Source organism: Eptesicus fuscus, chromosome 1 (assembly GCF_027574615.1).
Source record: "Eptesicus fuscus isolate TK198812 chromosome 1, DD_ASM_mEF_20220401, whole genome shotgun sequence".
NCBI classification, from domain to species: Eukaryota; Metazoa; Chordata; class Mammalia; order Chiroptera; family Vespertilionidae; genus Eptesicus; species Eptesicus fuscus.
Window position 1 is genome coordinate 109753352 of NC_072473.1, and position 22280 is coordinate 109775631.

The 22280-nt window shown below is 40.5% G+C and overlaps 1 protein-coding gene and 1 pseudogene across 1 annotated transcript in view; one reads left to right on the forward strand and one right to left on the reverse strand.

Moving 5' to 3' along the window:
- Nucleotides 1-22280, forward strand: part of GPC3 (glypican 3) — a 518803-nt gene that overhangs the window by 394376 nt on the left and 102147 nt on the right. The window lies entirely within an intron of this gene.
- LOC103300094 (acidic leucine-rich nuclear phosphoprotein 32 family member A-like) lies at nt 381-956 on the reverse strand (annotated as a pseudogene).

Consider the following 22280-nt stretch of genomic DNA (forward strand, 5'->3'; position numbering starts at 1 on the left):
ACCCTAGTCCAGGCCTGCCTTACTTCACCATCAATCCCCTGTTGAGCACAGGGATTAGAAAAACCAATGAGATACTCACTGCCCTTGGCATATAAAGAACCACAATCCTTTTTTATGTCTTTGTTTTCTTCTAGCACTATAGTTTCCAACATGACTTATATTTATATTTTTCTTTTCTTTTCTTTGGGCAGTAAAAATAGTATTTTATTCCACCCCCTCCTGCCCACCCTCTCCCCATAACCCCCAGTACACTTCCCCTCTCCTTCCCACAGCAACGTTACAATCAGAAAAAAAGTGAGTTTCAGGGGGCAGGATTTGGGGGGGGTTATGGGTAAAAACAGTCAAATTACAATAGGAATTTTTAAAAATAGGTTATCCACTTAGTCATCTTCTTCTTCTTCAGGTTCTCGTTTTCGCTTCTGACCCTTTTCTTCTTCACCAGACTCTTCTTCATCTTCCTCATCGGCTACTTCCCAGTCGTTATAATCTTCTTCATCCACCACTTCCTCTCCACTCACATCCTCCTCTTCACCTTCTTCCTCCTCTTCTTCCTCCTCTTCATCTTCCGCTAGATGAGCATCCTCATTATACTCCTGCTCCTCCTCCTCCTCCTCCTCCTCCTCCTCCTCCTCCTACTCCTCCTCCTCATCCTCCTTGTGCAGGCCCTCTTACGTAGCCCTTGGCGTCAAATCATGGGCCTCCTTGTGGTCTTGGTCATAGCCATCGATATATGTAAGTTGTGGGAGGAGCTTGAACACGTTTTCTCGGTAGTCGTTCAGGTTGGCTACCTCACAATTGAAAAGGTCTAAGCTCTTGAGGTTTTCTAACTTTTTCAGTGGCTCTATTGTGCTGAGGTCTTTAATTTTGTTGCCACTTAAGTTTAGATGCTTGAGGTTCGGACACTTTTCTGCCAATACTTCCAGGCCCCCTGAGATTCTGTTATATTTTGTTCTCATTTACCCACTCTTGTCTTCCACATAATTTAAGAATTTCTTTCATAGGTTTATTTATTTTCTCTATCCCCTTAGTTATTCTGTCTTTAATAGAAAGTAGTAAAAAGACAAATACCATCTGATTTCACTTATATGTGGAATATAATGAACAAAGTAGAAACAGAAGCATGGATACATGAAACAGACTGACAGCTGTCAGAGGGGAGGGGTTGGGGGACTGGATAAAAGAAGGTGAATGGATTGATGAGAGAGAGAGAGAGAGAGAGAGAGAGAGAGAGAGAGAGAGGTTTGGTGATAGTAGGAAGGGGGAGGGTAGGTGGAGGTGGGCAAAGGGGGGATAAATGAGGATGGAAAGAGACTTTGCTTGGGGTGATGGGTGCATGATACAGTGTGCAATGTTTTGTTGAGCTGTACATTTGAAATCTGTATGGTTTTACGAACTAGTGTCACCCCAATAAGTTCAATAAAAAATAACCTGGAGAAAGACAGAGATCAAGACCAAATAGCATTTATTGAGCACTTGCTGGGTGCTGGTACTATACTTGGTATTTCAAAATATCTTATAAAAGAGCACCATTCTTGCTCTGTGCTTCCTTCTGGATTAAAAAAAATCTATAAATGCTTTTGGCTAGTGATGAGGAACAGCAGCCACCCCCCCCCCCTTTTTTTTTGAAAGCAAAAGCACCAGACATTTGGAAGGGAATATGCAATTTGTGTTGTAATGCAAATTATCTCTTTCTTCCTGAGAACATTGGTTTCTTGCCAGAGTGTTCAATTCAGGCCCACACAAACTGGTTATATTTATAGAGGGCCAAATGAGGAAGAGAACATGATAAACTTTCCTCCCTGGTAAAACAGTCAATGGCAAACAGGTGAATGCCATGTAACATGAAACCTGGGGAGCCAAATGCCATCTAGTACATGGCAACTAGACATTTGGTAGGTTAAAGTGCCCCCCTCACCCTCTAGGCAGGTAATTCAGGTCTGGGGACTCAGAAATGTTATTCTAGATGGTCACAAGCTCTCAGAGCCTTTTTGGGACCCTCTCAGTGTGTGGAATATGGCAGACTGGATCCACTAAAACTGCCTCTGAATTCTTAACATATTGATGTTAAAAAAGAAGACAATCTCTGCATTTAAGTGTTTTAAAGTTTATGAGAACCTTTTGTTTACATTATTACACTTATTTCTCATTACTGTCCTGTGACCTAGCTATCATTAATTTACACTAATAAAAGAGAAATATGCAAATTAATCATACCTCCATGACACCCACTAGCCAATCAGGGTGAGTATGCAAATTAACCTAACAAAGATGGCAGGTAAATTTGCATACACAGGTGCAGAGCGGCCAGGCGGGGCAGAATACCTGCTATGAGGGGGAGGGTGGGGAGCAGAGGAAGCTACAGAAGTGGTGCTCCAGCTGGAGCAGAGAAGACTGAAGACTCCGGCCAGCTGGAGTGAAGATGGGAGATGACAGCCAGAGCAAAGGCCTGGGTCCCAGGTGCCGGAGGAAAACTGGTGCCGGCAGCCATGGGAAGGAAGGCCTATTGCATGAATCTTCGTTCTACGGGCCTCTAGTATTCTCTATAATAGGTGATGAAACTGACATTCAGATTGTAAGTGACTGAAAGGTTGAACTTGCTCTAAATTCTATGATCTTTCTTCTATTCTGTTGAGGGATGAAGAAGCATTAAGACAGTCTAATTATCTAAGAGGTCACCTGAAGTAACCTGGAACTAGCAGCTCCTATGCTACAAGTTTCTCCTAAGGCAAGACTATGGCAATCCACAAAGTTGTATGTATAAGGATATTTCAGTGGCATTGTCATAAGAGCAACCCAAATATCTATCAATAGGACATTTATGTGAACTATGCCATTTCCATACAATGAAATAATCTGCAGCCATCATAAATATTTTTATTGACTATATTCACCTCAAAATATTTTAATGGATGCAGATTATTCCACTATACATAAATTAAAAATAAAAATAATTTTAAAATATTTTTAAATACTGTTGTACAAAGAAAGATATCCATGATACAGTGTTAAGTTAAAAAGGAGGTTATGAGACAATATTAAAGTACAATTCAATTTTAAAAAAGTTATCACATGTATATACATATGTATGGGGAGAAAGTCTGTAAAAATATATATTAAGACATGAGCAATATTATGATAACTTTCATTTCCTTTTTTAAGTCTCTGCACTCTGCCCAAATACTTTTTTAAATTAAGTTTTACATCAGAAAAACAATAAATCTATTTTCATTTAAAACAAACAACAAACATTTTGAGATAGGTAAAAAAAAGATGCAAATTGAAACCACCCTGGACCAAGTCAAAGCTCTCACACTTCTCCAGATCCTCCCCCATCTGAGCTGTCTCCATCTCTATTGGCTGTCTCAGAAGTAACCTAGGCCCTGAGAGGAGGCAGAAAGAGTATCATCTGGCCTGATGACCTCCTGACCCAGTTTCAGCCTGATAGCCCAGCAGTTATTACCTTAATTCTGAAGGCAGCACCAAAGACCTTTAGAAGATGGTCTCAGAGGCAGTCTCATGACCCACATCACCCAGGACTCCTTGCTGACAGGCACACTAAGAAAAGTTTGCACAGTGAGAGGTGGCCCCCAACCTTCTGAGTTTCCCAGAATAATTCAATATTAGTTCATCATTCACAAATGATCCAACATTTTGGAATATATTGCTATTTTCTGCCTGCCCTGTGCCTTGGGGAAATGAATTACTTAAGCTTAATATTTGATATTTGAGGTAGGACCTCCCTTCATCTAACCTAAAATCATCTCTTTCAAGTTTAAGGGCTTACCCCCTAATTTTAGTGTTATAGGACATAAGTTTGTGGTTACCATACCCATCACAATTGCATGCACTTCTATGATTTTCCCTATAAGCCTTCATTGTTTCAGACTCAAGAGGCCAGTGATTTTAGTCTGTCATCATATGGTTTTGCCTTGTTCTCCACCCTTTATTATTTTATTTGTCCTTCTCTGGACATTTTCCTGTTCCATTTTGTCTTCTTTACTACATCATCAGCAGAATATAATCCCACTAACACATACAGTAGCTTTAAAATCGATACTGCAGGTTAAAAATAACTTCTCTCTTAGTGGGTTGCTAGTGCCAAACATTCAGAAGTTCAGCTTTCAATGGAAGACGAGTAGTAATTAAAGAGCTGTGAATTCGGGTCTGTTTTGTCTTAAGAAATGTATGTGTATGTGGTCTCCACTTTATATTGTTTACTACATCAGGATCCAACTAACCCTCAAAGTAAGTTTGATTTTGGGGGAAAAGAACTCTCAAATCGCTTAAATAAATGCTAATTCTAACATTCAGGCTCTATGAAATAAGACAGCCCTAATCTCTCAAAGGCCACAGATAAAGCCATCTGACAGTTTTGCAATGTCAGAAACTTTCAGTCATTGCTTTACACACATGTAAAACCTTCAGACTTTCTTGATAAAATATTCTTTATTTAAAAAAAAATGCTTTGAAGTTTGAAAATCAAAGCAGAACAGCTGTTTCTCAGAACAGAAAGGACTTTCCCTAAACTGCTAGAAAGCTAATAAGGATTTCAAAGGGCAATGATAACTTACTCTAATGACCAAAGTACAGGGAGCACCAGGGGTGGGACAAACTGTTTACTGCAACTAACACATTAACTAGGGAGCTTGCAGCCTTCCTCTGTATTTTCCCTCTCTTTTCCTTTCTCTTTGTGTCTGTTTTTCTCCTTCCTTCTCTCACCATCCCCTGGCCTCTTTCTTACCTTACTTTTTTTTTTACTTTTTTAAATTTTATTTTCTCAATCTTTCTCTTTCCCCTTCCCTCACATCATTTTTCTTAACCACCTCATTCCCCAAACTTGCTATAGCAGAGACCTGGAGTATTTTAACTGTTCATTATATAGATTGAATGGAGTTTCCCTTTTCCTAATTTTAATTTTTAAGGAGATGAGGTGAATATTTTATATTTCTTCTACAAAAACAAAAACAAAACTAAAACAAGTGGTTTCTGACTTGTGTGTGGCCCCAGTTGATTTATTTTTTTCCGCTGTGGGTCAGTGGCCCTTGATAGAAAAAAGGTGCCCACTGTTGCACTAAGGGGTCTTGCCAATCTAATTCTTTTTCAGAAAAGGAGATGAAAATAGTATGGACAATTAGTTACTGTGGGTGGGAGAAAGAATTTGACTGGCGGCAGTTTTCTTTGGAAACAGATAGGGAAGCACCAAAGATTGCAGCAGTTTTACTTGTGAAAAACAGAGGTTAGAAATAACTTGCTGGAAAGTTCAGCTGAGAACGGGAACATCTGGGGCTTATTCATCGGTTTTCAGAAGTTTTTGAAGCTTTTTTATTAGCCGGTTGACCTCAGATTGAGGAAGAGATTTTTCAACTGTTAAACAGTTTTTTTTCCCTCTGCATTCCTGAAGTCATATTGTGTTCAGCTTGTTAATATCTGCACAGGGGGCCTTGGGCAGAGTTGACCAGAGTTGGCAGACTTTCGGAACAAATACATAGCTAGTATTTCCCTTTCTTGTTGAGGATTTGCATGTGTCCCTTTCATCCATACATACAGCAGATTCCTCCACAAATAATTGCATTTGGCATCACAGTTGTTAGAGAAAATTAAGAGGAGGGGGTAAATCCCCATCTCCTCCCTCCCACTATGGAGACAGCTGAAGGAAGGAAACAGGTCAGACAGGGTAATAACTAAACATACCTGGAATGCAGCAGCAGGTAATTTTGTCTGTGTTAGTCACAATAATAACTTGCATGTTGGAATATCAATGGCATAGATTCCAAGATGTCTAGAATTGAAAAAGGAAAAAAACACACACACAAATCGACAACTAGCATCCCATTGATTTATTGGGCCTGACACTGGAAACATTGGCTAAAATGTTTAGTTAGTATAAATGGAGCATGTTCCAAGCCACTTCCCCCCACTGTTTTCTAAAGAGGATTTTAGGTTATTTATTTGGAACTTCTGGCAGCCAAGGCAAGAAAGTCCTGCATGGAGATTCCAACACAGCTTCTGATGGGATGGGGGGAGGGGACATCATCAGATAGCACTACAGTCGAAGTTCTTAGTACTGGGCCCACTCTCTGAAAAGGAATATTTGTCCAGGGCATGGGCAGTGTTGAGAAAAGCAAAATATAATCTATGCACTAACACTATAACCAGAAATAACTTCTATGTCAGAAATTAACTAGTACTGCCTAAATAGAAGCTCTCATTCTTAATGGTCTGAAAAATGTTCTGTGGTTAAAACTCTTGGAGGTAAATCAGTGATTTCGGGGTTGTTGTTTTTTTTTTTTTTTTCTATTAACTATTAGGCTTACAAAGGTTGTGTGCAAGCAAAAGAATTTAAACAAATTTCCAAAAAAAGTTGACATTTAAAATTGTTTGGTGTTATTCCAACACAGATGTTCCTTGTTCTGTATTGAGTTTATGGTCTATGCCAGGCTTTGATTAACAGCTAAAAGACATACAGACAATTCAATAAATCAACACATGGTACTTGAGCTCCTATTCTAAATGTTTATTGTTTATTCAGCCACTGAATGCCAGACACTCTGGTAGGCCCTGGGAATCTGGAGAGGCACAAAGATGAGTCAGACACAGTTCCACCCTCAGAAAGCCTTTGGACTCATAGAGAAGACATAGACACAAATAATTCCAATTCAAGGCAGAATGTGATTGAGGTTTTAAGACAGGTCCAAACAAAATGTTGTGGAGCACTGATGAAACAATTAGATTCAGCTTCAGTAACTGGGGAAGAATTAATGTGGAGGAGATGACATATGAGATGATTCCTGGAGGATAAATTGAATTTCAACAGAGGAGATCATGCAAGGCAAAGAAAACAGCATGCGCAAAGCATGAAGGTGTGAAACCGTATGGTGTATTTAGAGAGTGGTGATTAGTGAAGGTATATGGAGCGAACTGTGAGAGTTGGGATAGTCAAGTGGAAGTATACCTTGGGCAGTTATAAATTTGACTTAGAAGCTTGAGGAAAAAATCTAGACAACAGAATTAATTTATATATATATATATATATATATATATATATATATATATATATACACACACACACACACACATACACATATGTGTGTTCATATATATATATGAACAGTGTTATTCCCTTGGAGCCAGGTCCCTTATGACAACATTAGAACCCAGCCTCTTCTCTTTGGGGGTCTACAATTAAATCAAGAGGCAAAGCATTCATATATATATATATATATATATATATATATATATATGGGAAAACAAAATGACCTACATATTATATGATACAATGTGCAACAGCTGAGGAGTGCATTGGGAAGGCACAAAATACATTATTAGTGATTTAACATTTTTTGAAGCTAACTTGGAGCCTTCATCTGCCCCCCCCCCCACATTCAAATGTCACACCCTTCCTAGACAAATGCTGTCACAGACACGAACAGACTTTATGCACAGCACTAGTGGTTGGGAACGAAGGGGAAAGAGGAGGAAAGGTTGGCAGGAGAAGGAACAAGCAATTCATTTTTAGGTTGGAGAATGAGAAAATTAACTCTTCATAAATTCCAGGAGATTGGTTTTTCTTCTGTTTTATCATGAATAAAGGACCTGTTCACATTTTGAAAGTAACACCTCATAGTACAGAATGGAATAAGCAGGCAGGCCAAATTCCTTCTTTGTTTTTATTAAAAGTGTAAGAATAGGAAGTTTGTCTGACCCATATATAGACTCCCTAGGAGACAAAACCCCTTCTGATCATGTATGAACACATAGCTATTTGACACTTCCTGCTTCATTGAAAATAGATTTAATTAAAATATTTAGTAATGACTCATTTTGAGTGCCAGGTGCTTACATATCCTTATTATTTTGCCTGTAAAAATTTAGATTTGAAATATAATACTTAGGTAAATTAATGTTGCTCCCAATAGAGTTTCTTCATGGACACCATCAGGTAAGTCCCCATGGATGGCCTTAGGGAGGAAGCCCTGGGGAAAGTATAGTTTACTAAGAGTGAACTTCCTTGCTTTCCCTCTGCATCTGGTTGGGTAAGGCAATTGCTAACTTTTAAAGTGTCATTCTTCCCAGTTCATTTCCATTGCCCAACACTACAAGGAACAGTGCACCTGTCTTGTATTGGAAAAGAAGTAAGTGTCAAAGTGAGAACAAAATAAGGACAGTTGTCTCATTCCAAGTTTGTGTGGGACTGGAGTACAATTTCTGTTCCCACTGTGTTAAGGGAGGAAAAAAGACAGCCATATGGGGAAGGAGTGTTAAATTGTGGCTTGTGTCCAGATCCACTCCAGCTATCATGCCTTTAAATCACCCCAAATAATGCCATGCTCTTATTTAAAAGTGATTTTTCCAGAGAGCCTACCTCCTGCATAGTGAGGGAAGATCTGCTGGTGAGACCATGCAAGTCACTCACCACTCAAAAACTGAATCGATACAATATCAATGGGTCAGAGCTCCAGAAGAGTTATTTTTCAATAAGATGTGATGCCAATGTTGGACTGACTTTTGGGCATTAAAGATCCCATGACATTTTAAAGGAGTGTTTGCCTTGATCTCCTTGACCAAAGTTCACATCTGGTAGTTGCATTTGTTGACACTGGCTTCCCTTGTCCTTCCAGCTGCATATAATATTGCTTCCCTCACATCCTGTCTTAGACTGTTGTATAGTGTGTTACTAAACAGCAATTGCATTTCACCCAGTGGGGAATGCAAGCAGAAACCCTTTGGGTGAAGTGGTGCTATAGAAATGTTGGATAGACAGCATTTTTTGTGTGTGCGAGGCTGAAAATGTAAGAAACAGATCCAAGCACTCTTCAGAATAACTGTTAATGTGTATATATGCAGAGTAAGCAATGACCACAGGGAAGGCCAGAAATGCCAAGGGTCAAAAAGAATCCTTAGAGAAAGAGAAATGAAAACAGAATTTTTAAAAAGTGATTTGGGAGGATGCCCTATACGTTCAGAATAACATATAAGGAATTTTGGAGTGTTTGTGTTTTAGTTTTTGAAAGCACACAGCTTCTGTTTGTATGGGTCTTGGAAGTTTACAAAGTGCTTTTTATATATGCAAATACATTTAATTCCCATAACCCTGTGAGATAGGTATGACACTTATTTTAATTTTATAGCATAGGAAACTAGGAATTAGTGAGGTTCACGGAATATCTAGCAAGTGGAGGAAACAAAGGAGCTAGGAATACAGGTTTTATGACTCCAAATTCTTTACCCTGTAGCACACCTAGCCTGAAGAGTGTGTTGCTTATGGTTTGATGAATGAAGCATATGTCAGGCATAGGTACATTTTAGACATTGAGTTACTATAATTCTTGGGGATTCTGGAAAGCCCGTGTGTTTTTGACACCAGAAGGTTAGGATCCAAATATTAAAATGTTAACTGTTTTACCAAAATAGAAACTTTTCTAAAATAGATTTCCTTACCTTATTATATGATTGCATTGTACAGCAGATGGAGATGCTTTCATTGTCACTTCAGTATCAAAGACTCTTTTTGGCTACTTCTACCTTTGGCCTGTCCCAGAGGCCTCCAGGCCTCACAGAATAACTCAGATAAGTACTGTCTAGCTGATCCATTTTCACTTCTGTCACTCCTGTGTTATTGAATAAATAATGGTATTTTTGCATCCAGAAAAAAGAGTGATTATACATTGGAAATGACTTGACTAGATCTACAAAGTAAGTAGTTTACTCACCTGATATGATCTGTCTATCCTAATATAAATACATTGCCATTAAATATTGAATGTAGGAACCATGAGTATGGAATTAGGTGAGAGATAGACAACAGAGCTCATGCATACTGTGAAAGAAAGAAGTAAAAACTGAGCAAAGAAACACATTTCCTGGGTGACAAGGCAAAATAAACAAATATTGAGGAAAGTGAGAGACATGGGGATAGAAAAGAGAAATTTTGGAAGAGTAGTAATTGAGTCAACTTGAACTTCATGTAGTCAATGTGTCTCCTGGATGATGGCATGATTATGGTAGCCAAAAGCTAGGATAAAGGAGTCAGCTAAAATATTGCAGGCTTAAAGATAGTTAGATTTCTATTGGGTTTGACTCCAAGGCAGGCATTTGTATCCAAACTTGAGTTCCCACCTTGTCACATTGGCTAGCATAATTTCTCTCTTTTTGCAAATATATTTAACCACTTTATTGAGATATAATTTGCATTTAATAAAATTCACCCATTATAAATATACATACAGCCTAAAGAGTTTTAGTAAATTTATACAGTTGTGCAACTATTGCCCCAATCCAATTTGGAATATTTTCATTACTCCAACAAGTTCCCACGTGCCTGTTTGCCGTCACTTCCCATTCTCATCCCCAGGTCCAGGCAACCACTAAACTACTTTCTGTCCCTATAGATAGTCCTCTTATAAATATTTCTAATAAATGGAATTAGATAAGAAATTGTCTTTTGTGTCTGCCTTACTTCACTTAGCATAATGTTATTTAGGTTCATATATGCTATGCATCAATACTTTGTTCCTTTTTATTGCCAAGTAATATTTCAATGTCTGGACATATCACATTTTGTTTATCCATTCACCAGTTTATGGACATTTGGATTGTTTCCAGATTTGGACTACTGTGAATAATACCACTATGAGCATTCACATACAAGTCTTTATATGGACATTTGTTTTAATATATTTGGTAGATATATAGGAGTATTATGGCTGGGTCATATGTTAAATATACATTTAATGTTTTATTCCTTGAGTATAGATTTTCTAGTGGATGTGTAATGGTATCTCATTGTGGTTTTAATTTGCATTTCATTAGTGAGTCATGATGTTAAGCATCTTTGCATATGTTTATTGTCCACTTGTATTTTTTTATGAAGTGTCTACTCAAATCTTTTTGCCTAGATAGGGGGGGGGTATTTATTTGGGTCTATTTTTGAACAAGTAAGGATTGAAATGGCCCATCGTAATTCATTGGGCTAAAGAGAATTTCTGAGGACACTGATAGTCTTTTAAGTGTAGTAGACTAGTTTCTCTGCTCTAGAGCAGAGTTAGTTACCTTAAACTGCTTTGAGTGAGATGTTACAAAGTGCTTTCACGTATATCATTTCATTGACAGTTGTTTTTTATCTTTTTTTTTTTTTTTTTTACGTGTGAGACTCTGATTAGGGAAGTGACTTTTGCAAGTGTAATAAGTTGGTAAGTTGTTAGAACTGAGCTTTGACACCAGGTCTGGTTCCCCATCCTCTTTGCATTACAGGCAGGCAGTCACACTTTAAGGTCCATTTTGGTTTCATGTATCAGAACTCCAGCAAAGCCCAGACCAGCACATTCAGGATATCACATGTGGGAATAGCTGCTGGACAAACTTTCAGGAAGTGTTTCCTCCATTACCTGATTGAATAGCTTTGCCTATTTTCCCTTTGACCAGATGTTTGGGTCTCTGTATTATGGACAAAACGATTGTAATCTGGAAACAATGAGAACTCAGAACACCTGTTAAGAGAAGGAAATATAATAGATGAGATGGTATATTCTGATTAGAGTTTATTTTAGAAAGAAATCAGTTTACATAAAACCAAGCAATGTTTAATTAGCAAAATGCTAAGTTGCAGGGTCAAAATATTGTTAAAAATAGAGAAATGAGAATACCAACGTATTTATGACTAGAGAAATTATTTTTAAATTTACTATATTCAAAACAAACAAAACAGAAACAGACTCATAGATACAGAGAACAGACTGATGGTTGCCAGAGTGAAGGGGGGTTGGGGACTGGGTGAAAAAGGTGAAGGGATTGAGAAGTACAGATTGGTAGTTACAAAATAATCATGGTTATGGAAAGTAAAGTGTAGGAAATACAGTCAATAATACTGTAATAAATTTGTCATATTCAGTGGCCCCTAAAGTTTTAAGAAAGTTTTATTTTTAGGAGTGGTAAGTAGCAGTTCTGTGTCATTCAAGAGCACATTGTTAAACATTTTGTCCATTTGGACTCATAAATCACTGAAAATGCACCATAATTTCAGTATTTTAATATCCATATGAATACTCCAAAACTGCCTCAAATGCTCAGATACAGCACATGCACACACAAACACATCCTTTGTTAGATGATATCCCTTGGTTGGGGTTGGAAAATATGATAATTATTACTGGAGCATAAACAGAAATATAAAACACAGTGCCTTCTCCAAAAGAGTTTACACTTATGAAACATTTAACATTAAAACAGATAATAATTGGAAAACAATATAAGGCAGAATGTAAGAAACTGTTAAATTGAATACAAGAATAATAAAAGTTGTGCAAAGCAAGAGATCACTGGTAGCTGAGTACTGTGGCCAAAGCAACTAGCATAGAACTGGACACGCTATCTATATCTCTGTCTACCTATCATCATTGTTTATATTAAACTTTTAAAATTGCATAATGCAGGTTTATTGTAGAAATTTAGCAATTACAGATAGGCAGAAATAAATTAATCCACTCCTAATCCTACTACCCAGAGATTGTCAGTTTGTGTACATACTTCCTGTATATTGTGTTGCTTTTAAAATAGTAAATGTTAATTGTTCTTAAAATAAACCAACAAAAACTCCTCTATCTAAAAAAAAAAAAAAAAAAAAAAAGCAGTCATTATTACTCATTCTCCCTGGCAGTATATCCCAAAGTATGTTCCACAAAACTTTTATTGGTGTGAATTTTTAAAGTTTTTCCAGCAAGTATATGAAAAGATGCTCACCATTGCTAATCATTAGGAAAATGCAAATCAAGACCACAATGTGATACCACCTCACACCTATTTGCATGACCACTATAAAGAAAACAAAACAAAAAATAGAAAACAAAACCAGAAAAAAAAAACAGTCTTGGCTGGTTTTGCTCAGTGGATAGATCGTTGGCCTGAGGACTGCAGGGTCCCAGCTTCTATTCCTGGTCAAGGGCACATACCTTGGTTACAGGCTTGATCCACTGGAGTGCGTGTGGAAAGCAACCAATCGATGTGTCTCTCTCACATTGATGTTTCTCTCTCTGTGTGTCTCTCCCCCTCCCTTCCACTCTCTCTAAAAATCAATGGGAAAATATCCTCAGATGAGGATTAACAAAAAGAAAAACAAAAAACCATACACACAAAAGAGAAAAAAATGAACAGAAAACAAGTGTTGGCAAGAATGTGGAATAGTTGGAATCTTTGTGCACTGTTGGTAGGGATGTACAATGGTGTAACCACTATGGACAACAGTATGATGAGTCCTCAAAAAATTAAAAATAGAATTACCATATGTTACAGCAATTCCATTTCTGGGTATATATCCAAAAAAATTGAAACTAGAATTTCAAAGATATTTGTACACCCATGTTCATATCAGCATTATTCATTATAGCCAAAAAGATGGAAGCAACACAAGTATTTATCAATAGATGAATGCATAAACAAAATATGGTGTATACATGAAATATAACATTATTCAGCCTAGAAGGAAATCTGTCACTTGCTACAATATAGTTGAACATTGAAGATATTATGCTAAATGAAATAAGCCCATCACAAAAGGATAAATACTGTATGCTTTCACTTACATGAGGTACATAAAGTAGTCAAATTCATAGAAACAGAAAGTAGAATGGTGGTTGCCAGGGACTGTGGAGGAAGAGAGGAATGGAAAGTTGTTGATTAATGAGTACAGAGTTTAGCAAGATGAAAATGTTTGCACAACAATGTGAATATATATAACACTATTGACCTATCCATTTAAATTTGGTTAAGATGGTAAATTTTGTTATGTGTATTTTACAACAATTTTAAATTTTTTCCAAAGTGTTCCATATTCTCAAATAAGGAAACAGTGGATTAAAAATTAATTTAGGATGTTTATAGCAGGACTTCTTAGAATCTTTAATATGCTACTGTGCATTTTGACTCTCTAAGAAGAGAAGTAGAGTAATTCATTTTCTCAACTTACTAGTATCTGACCATGGATCTCTTTTCCAGTGTCTTATGGGATTAGGAAACTATATTAAAGAATACACCTTAGGAAATATTACTGTGAAATGTTTGTGATTTAACATCTTAGTTCTCCAATAGACAGACATTTTATTTCAAGAAGACACCTGGGGTGATCAATGTTTATCCCAAATGAATGTGTCTCTAGAGAGAGAATGTCAAGCCTTGCAAGTGTCTAAGAAGAAAAAGATTTTGTGGCACAGAGGCACCCAGCACATCTTGGATCCCTGCTTGTTGACAGCTAACTATTCTCCCAGCTTGCAGGGTCAGCCTGCATTTTGGTAATTGAGAGAAGAGACCATGCGATTTTAACTATTCTTGTTGGGGGAGGTCAACCTTCAATATCTATATAATCTATATAATAAAGAGGTCATATGAAAATTGGTCCTAACAGCATCATAGTAATGACCGTTCAACAGGCTGCATGCGCAGCAGGAGCTGGTGGGCAGGGACAGGGGTGGGGACTTGCGCCCCTGGGACATGAGGCTGCCTCCCCCAGCGGAGGCACGCACAGGCCTGCCATGCCACCTGGCCTGGGGTGGCCCTCAGTGGAGATGGCCCCGGTGGAGACACGCACAGGCCCACCATGCTGCCCTGCCCAGGGGCAGCCCCCGGTGGAGGCGGCCCCCCGCAGAAGTGCGGTGCAGGCCCGCAGGGCCACCAGGATGGGGGCGGGGCCTCAGTGGAGAGCTCTCAGCACTCCTGTGCCAGGGTCTGAAGGGCACAGAGAGGAAGGGAGAGCAGATAGGCAGTTAGGGGGGTCAGGCCAGGAGGGGAGAGCAGATAGGCAGTTAGGGGGATCAGGCCAGGAGGGGAGAGCAGATAAGCAGTTAGGGGAATCTGGCCAGGAGGGGAGAGCAGATAGGCAGTTAGGGGGATCAGGCCAGGAGGGGAGAGCAGATAGGTAGTTAGGGCGATCAGGCCAGGAGGGGAGAGCAAATAGGCAGTTAAGGGGATCAGGCCAGGAGGGGAGAGCAGATAGGCAGTTAGGGGGATCAGGCCAGGAGGGAATGGCAGTTAGGGGGATCAGGCCCGGAGGGGAGAGCACTTAGGGACATCAGGCAGACAGTCAGGTGAGTGCTTAGGAGCCAGTGGTTCCGGATTGCGAGAGGGATCCCAGATTGGAGAGGGTGCAAGCTGGGCTGAGGGACACCCCGCCCCCCAATGCACGAATTTGATGCACCCGGCCTCTAGTCTGATAATAAAGTTTCATAATTTCATTCCAGGACAGATAGCAAGTATTTCCCAACAGGAACTTTAATGTGGTGCTGAACACTTTAGATGGACAGAATTCTGGTCAAGGAAAAGATAACACTCTAGGTTGAATATCTTCATGTGTAATTCAAAATGAGAGGTGGCTAGTAGGTTTAAATGTACTGTAGTTGAGTTAAAGGAGGATGTCATGGTTAAATGCCAAGAATTTCCTTTATGAGCAGGTGAAAAACAGCTGTCATTCCTGATTGTTTTTCTAAGTGTATAAAATGGCTTTTCCAGACCTAAAGCCTGTAAGCATTTTATTAACATTTGATTAGCAATTATTTCTTACTGTGTTGAAGCTGAAATTAGGGTCAGGTTTCCTTACATTCCGTGTGCGCGCGCATGCGCGCGCGCACACACACACACACACACACACACACAAAACCCCAAATAACTCAACTCTCTTTCACAAAGAATTCTTCCAAAATAATTCCCCCCTTTCCTCTCCTTAGCAATCAAAAATTCATAGACTGTCAGAGCTGTAAAAGACTTAGAGCTCATGCAGTCCAACTCCCTCCTTATATAAATTGGGAAACTAAGGCCCAAAGAGGGAAAGAGATTTCCCCCTGTCCCAAGACCAAAAGAGTGGCAGAGCTGAGAACACTTGACTGCTTCTCTAGTGCTCTTTCCAATGCACTAGATGTTATATAAAGGCCCAATATAGCTATGACTCCAAGTCAAATTTGTTTATAATTTATTAAACAAGCAAATAACAGGGGTCTTATCTGAATGCCAGAATGCAATTTCTCTTAGATAATACAATTTGCAGGCTGAGCATGCAACTTAAAAACTGAAATAAATCAGTATTCACAGCATGTAAGAATGTATAGCCAACTATAAAGTGGCATTTTGTTTTAGGTTTAAACATATAGCAATTAGGTCAATATATATCTGCGAGTGTCCCCCCCACGACCCGCATGGTTCAGGGTTCAGATTCAGGGTTCGGGCTCTGGAGGAGGCCACACACAAATGAAAGAGACTAGAAAATATTAATTTGAAAATATTGGGGGCCAGGTGGGAGCCCAACTCAAGGGGAAGGACTTCACTTTGCTCCAGCCTAGTGATCCCTTTTATTCAGATTTTGGGATACACCCATAGCCTTTAGACAGGCAATTCCAATAATAGCCAATCAGCAAGGATTTACATAAAACTAAAAGGTGGAAGTTGCTTTAGCTACCATTGTCTCAACTAAACAGTGGGTGCTTGGCTCTGACCTTTCAGAGCCTTCAAGGTTAACCAGCCTTCCAGGTTCCTTGTCCATACCTCTCTGCTAGTGAAGGCAATGGGTGGCTTCCAACATATATCCACTGGACTTACTTGGTGGCTTAGATTTGTGTGGCTGCCCCTAGGAAATTTATTCAGATTCTGAAGGGAATTGTTATTATGAATTATCAGGCTTTATAGAAGCCCTGTATAATATACCCTATTTGTAAGTGATACATAACCCATGTAGTTAAATTAAAACCAGAAAATAGTTTACTGGATAGGAAACATTAGCTAGAATATAGCAGAGATAAATGTATGTTGCTTTTAATGTATGTATATATTTCAGAGAGAAAGGAAGAGGAAGAGATAGAAACATCAATGATGAGAAAGAATAATCGATTGGCTGCCTCCTGCATGCTGCATACTGGGGATCTAGCCCACAACCTGGGCATGTGCCCTGACTGGAAATCAAACCGTGACTTCTTGGTTCATAGGTCAAGACTCAACCACTGAGTCACACCAGCCGGGCTGTATATTGCTTTTTTAAAAAGAGGACTTTTGGTAATGTTCATATTCACTTGCTAATTAACATATTGGTGTATATGCATTTAAGGCCATATGCCATTAACCAGTTTAAAGGCTTTTTGCCTGGCCAGCGAGGTTCAGTGGTTGAGTATTGACCTATGAACCAGGAAGTCATGGTTCCATTCCGGTCAGGGCACATGCTCAGTTTGTGGACTCGATCTCCAATGGGGACCATGAAGAAGGCAGCCGATTGATGACTCTTTTTCATCATTGATGTTTCTATCTCTCTCCCCCTTCCTCTCTGAAATCAGTTCTGAATTCAACCCAGTGGTTTATTTCATGATTATCTTCAGGGATTCTTAGTACATTAGAATACTTAGAACTGGGACATGCTGTTTTGATAGTTGCTTAGAAGAAACCATCAACCAAATAAAAAAGCCCATTGGTTTATGAATGCAAATGTTGAGATAGGTACAGTATAGATATTTTAGGATAGCTAAACTTTATATAACAGCATTCAAATGAAAGGGCATAAATAACAATACCAAAATATGTATAGATTTAAGTACTGTTAAAATGCATAAACCATCAATACTAAAAGTTAAAGAGTTTAAGCCATATTTTCCTGCTTTCCTGGACTCCAGGCTCCTGGTGTAATCAACTGATGTTAAAAAAAAAAAAAAAGTGTGCCCTAACTGATTTGGCTCAGTGGATAGAGCATTGGCCTGCAGACTGGAGGGTCCCAGGTTCGATTCCAATCAAGGGCATGTACCTTGGTTGCGGGCACATCTCCAGTAGGGGGTGTGCAGGAGGCAGCTGATCGATGTTTCTAACTCTCTATCCCTCTCCCTTCCTCTATGTAAAAAATAAATTATATATATATATATACATATATTTATAAATATATACACACACACATATGTTTTAAAAGTGCAATAGCGCAAACAGGAAGTCTAGTAGGTGCCTGTTTCATAAATAGATTTAATAGCTTGGTGAATGCAGTACTTGCAGTAAGCATTTTACTTCTATAGCCATTGCTCACATGGCACTACATTTACTCAGAGCCCCGGGAAGCAGTTTCCATTTTGCCATAGATATATTGCTCACAAACTTATTTGTTTTCCTTATATATTTGGAATGTGTTTGCAATGTTCTTTTTTTCTGTTTTTGTAAAAATAAGCTCCAAAATATTACACATGTTGTCTTAAGATGTCTGGGGATTCAAATCAACCTTTGAATCACCTAACCAGGTTTAGAAATAGGTCTGTGTTGAATTTGTAATATTTCTTTTGTAAGATGATGCTGGAAATATGATAGAAATTTCAGAAATATAACAACCACGTATGCCAACTTTCTTACTTGTTATCCAGAGGGTCATTCACACAGCCCCTATTACTATTAACAGTAGGAGTGAATTTAATTCCCTCAAGAAATCATAACCTTCCAATATATCATTCATGGTTTATGAATCATTTTGATTTTCTACCTTAAGAATTTAGCCAAATGAGAACTATTTACTGAAATCTTTTTTCCAGTGCTTCTTCATGTGCTAAAATTCTACAGGCCCTAGTCACATCAGTACTAGCTACATTGCTTCTTCTTGATGGCCCTTCTCCTTGTACAACTCATTTTCCCTGGTCTGAATGAGTACTGAAAACAAATTGTGGAAGATTAAGACCACTGAGACAGTGTAATAAGATAATTGATGTGCTGGCATAATAGCTTTCAGGCAAGTTTAAATAGAAAAATAAAATAAAGATTCTTTTTTAAAAAATATTCCAAGAAAATATCTTTTCATAGGAGGAAATACCATGTCATATCTTTAAAAGGTAGAATTTTTCAATGATTTCTTTAATACCAAACAATAGGAAGTTTAGTTCTAAATTTGAGGTTGGAAATTCTTTCCAATTGATTGGTTCCTTTCTTTCTCTTTTTATTGAGATAACATATACATACCATGGCATTCACTGTATGAAAATGTATCATTTAGTGGTTTTGATGAAGTAATATTGAAAAAGCTGTGCAACCATCATCACTATCTAATTTCAGAACAATTTCATCACCCCCAAAAGAAACCCCATACCCATTAGTAGTCACTCCCCATTCCCCCTGCCCTCAGCAACCACTAATCTACTCTCTGTTTCTCTGGATTTTCCTATTCTGAATATCCTAATATATAAAAACACAGGGTCTGTAACTTCCAAAATGACCGAAGGCTCGACTGACCGAAAGTCATTCCTGCAGTCAGTGCTGGGTTGCCATGGCTACCCAGCACTGACTGCCGATGGAGCTTCAGATCAGACCCAGAGAGAGGCCCGAAGAGAGAGGCAGGGTCTGATCTGCAGCCGCCATCACAGGTGTTGATCAGCCATTGCCTCTCTCTTTCTCTCCGGGCTTCACCAGTAGCTGCACCTGTTTCTCTCCAGGCCTCCGCAGGGGCTGCTGTTCAGCCCCACCTCTCTGATCAGGCCTGGAGATAGGCCCAGAGATGCTGACTGGCATAGAAACCAACCAATCAGAACCAAATATGGGTGAACTGTGAGGAGCTAATGGCTTCCTAGGAGGCGGAGCTTTTGACGCTAACTGGCATAGAAACCGACCAATCAGAACCAAATTGGCCAGCAGGGGAGGGCAGTTGGGGGCGAGATCAGGCCCGTAGGGGAGGGCAGTTGGAGGCGAAATTAGGCAGGCAGGGGAAGGCAGTTAGGCGTGATCAGGCAGGCAGAGGCAGTTAGGGGCGATCAGGCCGGCAGGGGAGAGCAGTTAGGGGTGATCAGGCAGGCAGGCAGAGAAGTTAGGGGTGATCAGGCCTAAACCGACAGTCGGACATCCCCCAAGGGGTCCCCGATTGGAGAGGGTGCAGGCTTGGCTGAGGGAAGCCCCCCTCCTTGCATGAATTTCGTGCACTACTAGTTTTATATAAATGGCATCATATAATATGGGCTACTTTGTGACGAGATTATTTCAATTAACATTATATTCTCAAAGTTCATCTATAGTGTAGCATACATCAGTACTTCATTCCTTTTATGGCTGAACTAGAGGCCCAGTGCACAAAATTCGTGCACGGGGGACAGGGGAGGTGTCCCTCAGCCCAGCCTACACCCTCTCCAATCTGGGACCCCTTGAGGGATCCCGGTGGCATTGGGTCTAAACGGGCAGTCGGACATCCCTCTCACAATCCAGGACTGCTGGCTCCCAACTGCTTGCCTGCCTGCCTTCCTGATTGCCCCTAACCGCTTCTGCCTGCCAGTCTGATCACCCCTAACCACTCCCATGCCAGCCTGATTGATGTCTAACTGCTCCCTTGCCAGCCTGTTTGCCCCCAACTTCTCTCCTCTGCCGGCCTGGTCACCCCTAACTGCCCTCCCCTGCAGAGTTGATTGCCCCCAACTGCCCTCCCTTGCAGGCCTGGTCCCTCTCAACTGCCCTCCCTTGAAGGCCTGGTGCCTCCCAATTGCCCTCCCCTGCTTGCCTGATCGCCCACAACTTCCCTCCCTTGCAGGCTTGGTCCTTCCCAACTGCCCTCCCCTGCTGACCATCTTTTGGTGGCCATATTGTGTTCACATGGGGGCAGGATCTTTGACCACATGGGTACAGCCATCTTGTGTGTTGGAGTGATGGTCAATCTGCATATTACTCTTTTATTAGATAGATAGAGGCCTGGTACATGGGTGGGGGCCAGCTGGTTTGCCCTGAAGGGTGTCCCGGATCAGGGTTGGGGTTCCCTTGGGGCGTGGGGCGGCCTGGGCGAGGGGCCTGTGGTGGTTTGCAGGCCAGCCACGCCCCCTGGCAACCCAAGCGGAGGCCCTGGTATCTGGAATTTATTTATCTTCTACAATTGAAACTTTGTAGCCTGGAGCGGAGCCAAGCCTCCTGCTCGCTCAGTGGCGGCAGCCATTTCTGTTGAAATTTATGTATCTTCTATAATTGAAACTTTGTAGCCTGGAGTGAAGGCCTGAGCCGGCCAGGGCTGCAGAAGCTTGGCTTCCTCCATCGCCCGGGACAACCCTAGCCTCCTGCTCTTCCAGCTCAGTGGCTGCCGCCATTTCTGTTGGAATTTATTTACCTTCTATAATTGAAATTTTGTACCTTTGAGTGGAGGCCTGGGCCCGCCAGGGTGTGTGAAAAGCTTGGCTTCCTCCATTGCCAGGGAAACCCAAGCCTCCCTCCTATTCTCTGTGGCTGCAGCCATCTTGGTTGGGGTTAATTTGCATACTTGTTCTGATTGGCTGCCGGGCGTGGCCTGTGGGCGTGGCTTGTGGGTGTAACGGAGTGATGGTTAATTTGCATATTACTCTTTTATTAGATAGGATAATACTCCATTGTGTGTATATACCACATTTTGTTTATTTGTTCTTCCATTGGTGGTCATTGGGCTTGTTTCTACCTTTTGCCTATTTTGGATAATGCTTCTATTAACATTGTGAACAAGTATCTGCTTTAGTCCTTGATTTCAATTCTTTTGGGCATATACCTAGGAGTGAAATTTCTGGGTCATACTGTAATTGTATGTATATAGTGTTTATACTTTTATATGTATATTAAGTACATAATTTTAAGGTGTATGTAATAATTTAACTTATTAAAGAACCACCAAACTGTTTCCACAATAGTTGAATCATTTTACATCTACCAGTTTATGAGAACTCCACTTTTTTCATATTATTTCTAATTTTTTTTTTTTGTTACTCTCATTTTTATTATTTTATTAGTGGCCCAGTGCACGAAATTCGTGCACTGGCGGGGGTGTCTCTCAGCCCAGCCTGCACCCTCTCCAATCTGGGATCCCTCAAAGGATGTCCTACTGCTGGTTTACAGGGAACGGGCCTAAACCAGCAGTCGGACATCCCTCTCGGAATCCGGGACTGCTGGCTCCTAACCGTTCACCTGCTTGCCTGCCTGATTGCCCCTAACCAGTCTGCCTGCCGGCCTGCTCACCCCCAACTGCCCCCCACAGCTGGCCTGCTTTCCCCCAAATGCCCCCCCGCCAGCCTGATCACCCCCAACTGCCCACTGTGCCAGTGTGCTCACCCCTAACTGCCCCCCCCTGCTGGCCTGCTCGCCCCCACCTTCCCTCCTCACTGGCCTGCTTGCCCCCAACTGCCCCCCTGCTGGCCTGCTCACTCCAAACTGCACCCCCCGCTGTCCTGATCACCCCCAACTGACCCCCACTGATGGCCTGCTCACCCCCAACTGGCCTCCCTGCTGGTCTTCTCACCCCCAACGGCCCCCCCACTGGCCTCATCACCCACAACTGCCATCCCATCCTGGCCTGATTACCCACAACTGCC